Source organism: Nanorana parkeri, unplaced genomic scaffold (assembly GCF_000935625.1).
Source record: "Nanorana parkeri isolate BGI_ZX_2015 unplaced genomic scaffold, ASM93562v1 scaffold884, whole genome shotgun sequence".
Taxonomy (NCBI): Eukaryota; Metazoa; Chordata; class Amphibia; order Anura; family Dicroglossidae; genus Nanorana; species Nanorana parkeri.
In genome coordinates, this window is record NW_017307152.1 from 548003 (window position 1) to 554949 (window position 6947).

General features: G+C 46.4%; 1 protein-coding gene across 2 annotated transcripts in view; it reads left to right on the forward strand.

The window, feature by feature from the left end:
- Positions 1 to 2019: 2019 nt before the first annotated feature.
- SPACA9 (sperm acrosome associated 9) overlaps positions 2020 to 6947 on the forward strand; it is a 19947-nt gene continuing 15019 nt past the window's right edge. For both annotated transcript variants that reach the window (XM_018565761.1, XM_018565760.1), the window contains exon 1: positions 2020 to 2100. The gene's annotated coding sequence lies outside the window, so the exon portion shown is untranslated. The remainder of the gene's footprint in view (positions 2101 to 6947) is intronic.

Consider the following 6947-nt stretch of genomic DNA (forward strand, 5'->3'; position numbering starts at 1 on the left):
GGTGTGCGGCAGAGGTAGACACATAACTAGAAGGGATGCATGGCAAAGGCAGCCAGATGACTAGAAGGGGCATGAGGCACAGCAAGCCAGAAGACTTGAAGTCATGGGGAGCCCAAGGGTGTTGGATCAGTGGACTCTGTATACAGTTATACTTGTGCACTCCCCAACCTGGGAAGCATCAAAGGGAATCCGGGAGTCGGTGCTTGTAAACACAACAAATTGGTTTCTACTGGGGATGCACAGATACTTTTCGAGTACCAGTGCAGATACTTGGAATTTTCATGAGAACTACCAGGGTTGCAGCGGTTGCAGCTGGGACCGGGCTCTGGCGCTCCACCAACTGTCCTGAAATCATTAGTCTGCATTGTTTTAGAAAAACTGTCACATGACAATAAACAAAAATGTATCAGTACTCGTACTTGTAAGTACTCGGCGAGTACCAGTACTCGCAAAACTGGTATCGGTGCATCCCTTTATTTATATTTCTAAAAACAAAATTGAACATTAAAACAGAGATGTATAAATCCCAGGAGCTCCGTGTGCTCCTTACAAATGACAGCTGCCTCCCAATTTTTGAATTTTTCTCTAGTCTAGTCTTGGAGCTCAAAAGTATCGGTACTCGTACTTGTACCGAGTACTGTACTTGGTATCTGTGCAACCCTAGTTTCTACGCTTTACCTAAATGACACAATTATTGTTGCCTGCTCCACTCACCTCTATAGATCTGATGCTGTTAAAAAAAATTGCGGCTTTAATATGACTTTAACGTTTTTGTCATAGGGACAATCCGTTTCTAGCTTTACCCCTTAGGAAGTCAATAATATGCTTGTTGATCTGGGTTGTGATATAATGTTATGTTTAGCGCTATGCCTTGAGAACTTTAGAAGGGAAGCTCAGTTCGCAGTGTTGATTTCCTCCGGTCAGATTAGTAATTGTTTGGTTAGTAATGTTTTGTTGATATCCACGTTCCAGCGAGAGAATATCAGTTCCTATCTATATAGCATTGTTAATCCTCCTGAATTCCATTCACAGGCCTTGCGTAACTCACTTGTGCAATGAACTCTTGATTAGAGTAAATAGTAACAGTGGCGTCGTGTCACTAACAACTGTTTATAGAGTGTAGGCGGCGTCCTAACATAATACCTTTTTATCCAGCAATGCTTTATTTAGTTGTCCTTTACTTGTCATAATACCAATGACTAGGATGTCAGAGAGAAAGCACTGACAAGGGACATCATTTGCATTAAAGGAGAACTATGAGGTGAGTGGAAATCACTCATCCTCATAGTTCAAGCCGACGTGTGACAATGAGACTGTCACACGTTGGCTCAATAAATCGGGAATTGAGCGAACGCATACTGTCGCTCGCGGCACCTCCCTGCAATTGCTTTTTTCAGGTTGGGATCCCTGCATTGTATGCAGGCCCGGCGCTACCGCAAGGCAAGTCAGGCGGCCGCCTTAAGGCGCCCAGCAGGAAGGAGAGCAGCTGTCAAGAGGCCGAGTGGGCGGTGCGAGGAGGAGCAGTGGCGTCACAAGGGGGGTGCGGCCCGCACCAGGGTGTCACCATTGCAGGGGTGACACCAAAATAACTGACAGTCATTTTGGTATCACCCCCCTCTAAAAAGTTGGGCACTCGGTCATGGACCGAGAGCCCAACAGTGTCAGGAGAGAGGAGGAGACCCGGCGGCATACTTCATCCCGCCGGGTGAACGTCCCCTCCTCCCTCTGAAAGCCTCCATCACTTAGATGGCCGCCGGCAGGCGTCAATTGGACACATGCGCGATGACGTCACTGAGGGGTGTCACCTGGTCTCCGTTCCGGGTGACACCCAGCCTCGGGACGCCCCTGTTCGGAGGACAAAGTTTGCAGGAAGAAATATTCTTATAGCCTCGCCCATGTTCTCTCCGTGAAGGTTCCTTTAAGTTGTGTACAGAGTTTGCTGGCTGCTCACGTCACAACCATCACCAAGCAACTGGTCAAACAATCACGCTGGAGTCTCCACACACACATACACAGGAGAGTGTTCACAGATCTCTATCACCTCCCAGACATTCACGCAGTGTGCCCCGGGGGCTGTCCAGCCTCATCTACCTGCTGCAGGTGAGTCTCAGCATGCATGGCACCCAGCATACAAGCTTATAAGACTGTGCCATCTACTATACATACTGTATTATATTGTTACCAGTATCTCCTACTGCAATACTCCTATACTTCCCAACATTCTCAGGTGGGCAGGGCTGACACCTTCTGGAAGAGAATTTTCTGGCTGGCCATTCCCAACCAGGGTCCCTCCAGAGGTTACTAGGGGTTCCTTAAACTGTGATTGACCTCTGATCTGATGGTGCCTGTGTAGTTCAAGGACCAATGCCATTTGGCAGAGCCAGTGCCAGGACAGCAATTAGGTCTTTTTTTTAGATGTTTGTAAGGGGGCATTCTGACCACTGCTGTAAGGGGGGAATTCTGACCACTGCTGTAAGGGGGGCATTCTGACCACTGCTGTAAGTGGGGCATTCTGACCACTGCTGTAAGGGGGGCATTCTGACCACTGCTGTAAGGGGGGCATTCTGACCACTGCTGTAAGGGGGGCATTCTGACCACTGCTGTAAGGGGGGAATTCTGACCACTACTGTAAGGGGGGAATTCTGACCACTACTGTAAGGGGGGAATTCTGACCACTACTGTAAGGGGGGAATTCTGACCACTACTGTAAGGGGGGAATTCTGACCACTACTGTAAGGGGGGAATTCTGACCACTACTGTAAGGGGGGAATTCTGACCACTATTGTAAGGGGGGAATTCTGACCACTATTGTAAGGGGGGAATTCTGACCACTATTGTAAGGGGGGAATTCTGACCACTATTGTAAGGGGGGTTGGTGGGTTGGCAGACATCCCAACTCTCCCAGACGCTCCGGGAGTCTCCCGCTATTAGATATCGGCTCCCAGCCGCCTGGGAGAGATACACTTCCTCCCGGAAAGGTGTACTTTCCCTGCGATAGTGTATTTTTTTCTGACATCGGGAGCCGCGGCCTGATGTCAGAAAAAAAAAGACATAGGAATGCTTAGCTAGATTCCTATTGGCTATTTCACTTTGCAATAGCCAATAGCAAAGTAGCTAATGCACCCGCCCACTGCTACTGTCATTCAGCAGAGGGGGACCTGAGGTTTTCTATCAGGTCCTCTTCTGGTGATTGAAAGCAGCGGAAGGCGGGTGCAATAGCTAGTTTGCTATTGGCTATTGCAAAGTGAAATAGCTAATAGGAATCTAGCTATGCATTCCTATACCTTTTTTATTTTTTTTTATTCTGACGACTAGTGATGGGCTCGGGCGTGTTCGCAGCTCCACGTGCCGAGCCCGCCAGGAAGCTGGCAGCGCCAATCACAGGAACTGAGACATTTCCCGATCTCTGCAGCTGCGGACCGTGAACATGTCTCAGTACCTGTCATTGGCGCTGCGCGCTGTCAGCTTCCTGGCGGGCTCGGCACGTGGAGCTGCGAACACACCCGAGCCCATCACTACTGACGACTGCAACTGTCAGAATACAAAAAAAAAACCTGCAGATAGCAAAGAAGCTATTGCTTCCTGTGCTATCTGCCATCATTTCAGGGGGGTGCTCTCTGCCTGAAATGATGATGGGGAGAGGGAACCTCCCTGAAATGAGAGGGACACCTCCCTGAAATGACAGGGACACCTCACTGAAATTACTTTTTTCTGGTTGGGATCCCTGGGTTGGTGGGTAGGGAGGCACATTGAGGAACTTGGCCTTGGGGCAGCAGAGAGAGTAAATCCGGCCCTGGTGACAACACACAATTAGGGACATAAGACAGGGACAGAGCGTTGTCACCCTAAAATAGAAAGTGCCTGAACAAGGACCTTCATTGCAGGATCACCAGATATTAATGACAGCTGCAGATTTAAAAATCAATGTGAAAATGACTTTTGAAATGACATAAACGTGTTGAAGATGACAGTACAGTAATACCTTGGTTTACGAGCATAATTCGTTCCGGAAGCATGCTTGTAATCCAAAGCGCTTGTATATCAAAGCGAATTTCCCCATAGGAAATAATGGAAATTCCGATGATTCGTTCCACAACCCAAAAATATTCATATAAAATGATTACAATACTGTACTGTAATATAATACTGTACAAAATATAAAGAAAAATAAACAAATTACAGGTACCTTTGTGGCCGGTGTGAGAGGGACAAAAGAGGAGGATTATTGTGCAGGACAACTTTCACTATCACTAACGGAATCACTGCTATCTCTTGACTCAATGGAATCTTTTTCATTACGTGAAACCTTAACAAGGAATCTATCCAATGTGACATTGCATTGTCGTTAAACAGTCTCATCCTCGCTCGCACTGCTACAGCCTTATTCGGGTGGCGCTTTTCTACAAAATTTTGCTCTTATTGCAAGACATTGCTTGTATATCAAGGCAACATTTTTCAGAAATGTTTGCTTGTCTTGCAAAACGCTCTCAAACCAAGTTACTTGTAAACCAAGGTATTACTGTATATGAGATTTTAGAGGAAACTCCGGTGGTTTAAATCTGTTTTTGTAAAATGTTTGTTCCTTGGCTCCATCTAGTGGCCATAATGTGGTGAGGATCTAAAACATTAGTGAACAGCCCTGCTAACATTTTATAAATACACACCTATGAGTCTGCTAACATTGTGGATGGAGGACCCCCTCCGCTGGGCTATTGTATTCTGACAGTGGCCGGTGTGCTGCTGTCACAATATCCCAACCAATCAGCTGCAGTCAGTGATCGGCTGAGATTTTTCAGACGGGCTCCTTTGATAAAAGTCGAATGGAGGGCTTCTGAGGGGCCACACAGCAGGACCTGGCTAAAATTCAACCAGTGCATGGCCAACTTAAAGGAGAACTATGAGGCGAGTGCTTTTCACTCACAAGAGGGATTCTGCTCCAAATGAGTGACACATCTATGTGCACCTTAAATCAGGAATGGGCAACCAATAAAACACCAGCTGTTGTGGAACTAGCGCTCCAAGCATTCCCTGTCAGCATATCAGCATGTCTACGCACTCTGACCATCTCTTGTAGAATGCCTATAGCAGACATCCCAACTCTCCCGGATGCTCCGGGAGTCTCCCGCTATTAGATAGCGGCTCCTGGGCGCCCTGGAGGGAAACATTTTCTCCCGGAAAGGTTTACTCTGCTATATGTAGCAGAGTAAACCTTTCCCTGCGATCTGTTTTTTTTTTCTTTTCTGACATCGGGGGCCGCCGTCAGTCAGAGCAAAAAAAACAAAAAACCAGCAAAGGAATGCATAGCTAGATTCCTATTGGCTATTTCACTTTGCAATAGCAGACTAGCTATTGCACCCGCCCATTGCTGCTGTCAATCAGCAGAGGGGGTCCTGAAGTTCTCCATCAGGGCCTCTTCTAGGGATTGACAGCAGCAGAGGGCGGGGGCAATAGCCAGCTTGCTATTGGATATTGCAAATTGAAACAGCCAATAGCAATCTAGCTATTCATTCCTATGCTGGTTGTTTTGTTTTTTTTTGTTTTTATTCAGCAGTTGTCAGAATACCCCAAAAAAACAAACCTGCAGATAGCAAAGAAGCTATTGCTTCCCATGCTATCTGCTATAATTTCAGGGGGGTGCTCTCCTCCCCCCCCCCCCCCCAGGGTGGGGGGGGGGGGGGGGGGGGGGGCAGAGGGCACCTCCCTGAAATGGCTTTCTTCAGGTTGGGATCCCTGCTATAGTCTATGAATATTCCTGCAGCATGTCTTAACTCTCTGACCATCTCTTGTAGCATGTCTATGGTCTATGATCATCTTCTGCAGCATGTCTACACTCTCTGGTCATCACTTGTACCATGCCTATAGTCTATGACCATCTCCTGCAGAATGTCTACTCTCTCTGACCATTTCTTGTAGCATGCCTGTAGTCTCTGACCATCTCTTAGCATGTTTACACTCTCTGATCATCTCTTGCAGCATGTCTACACTCTTTGACCATCTCTTAGCATGCTTACACACTCTGACCATCACCTGCAGCATGTTCTCACTCTCTGACCATCTCTTGTAGCATGCCTGTAGTCTATGACCACTCCTGTTGCCAGTATCAGCAGTCTCTGAAAGGTTTATGCAGCATTACATTGTGCGTCTGTCAGGGGAAGCCCCCGATATCATAGTTGACCACCGCTAGTACACATAAGCAGCATAGCCTTTTAAATGTTATCAGGGTTGGTAAGAAGTGTTTCATTAAGGTGCACTGAAATTTCAAAACCAAATCGAAACCGAAATTCAAAAAAATGTCAGGCCGAAACCGAAAATGGTTTTTTATTTAACTTTTTCAAATTTTTAAATATTTTATTTTTATTTATTTTTTTAATAAACTTTTACATTTTTTATATTTATTTCTATTTATTTTTTATTAAATATTTATATTATTTACTTTACTTTTAGGGGCTCCGGGGAAATATTGGGGCTCTAAACAGATCCCTGATATTTCCCTTTTAAAATAAAAAAAGAGATTGAGAGCACAGAGTCCTCAATCTCTTTTTCTGTGTCCCCTGTTATCAATGAACAGGAATCCTCTATACTGAGTGTTCCTGTTCATTGATAACATGAGGACAGAGTATGTTTACTATAACCACAATTATGAATGAACAGGAAGTGATGTAGATCTTCCCATTCATTCATAATTGAGGATATATTACACATACTCTGTCCTCAATTATCTACGAACACTCAGCAATCACTGATCACTGACTGCTTGTACCTCGCTCTCCATCCTGACAGCTGTCACAGGAGGCTGAGCGAGCGGTGCAGAGAGAAGAGCTCAGCCCCCTGTGACAGCGCGTGCTGTCTCCGTCCCACACCGCTCTGCCGGACTGTGACAGGAGGCTGAGCGAAGTTGGAGTAGAGACGCCGGCCGCTCACAGCGCTCTCCTCCCGCAGCGCTTGGC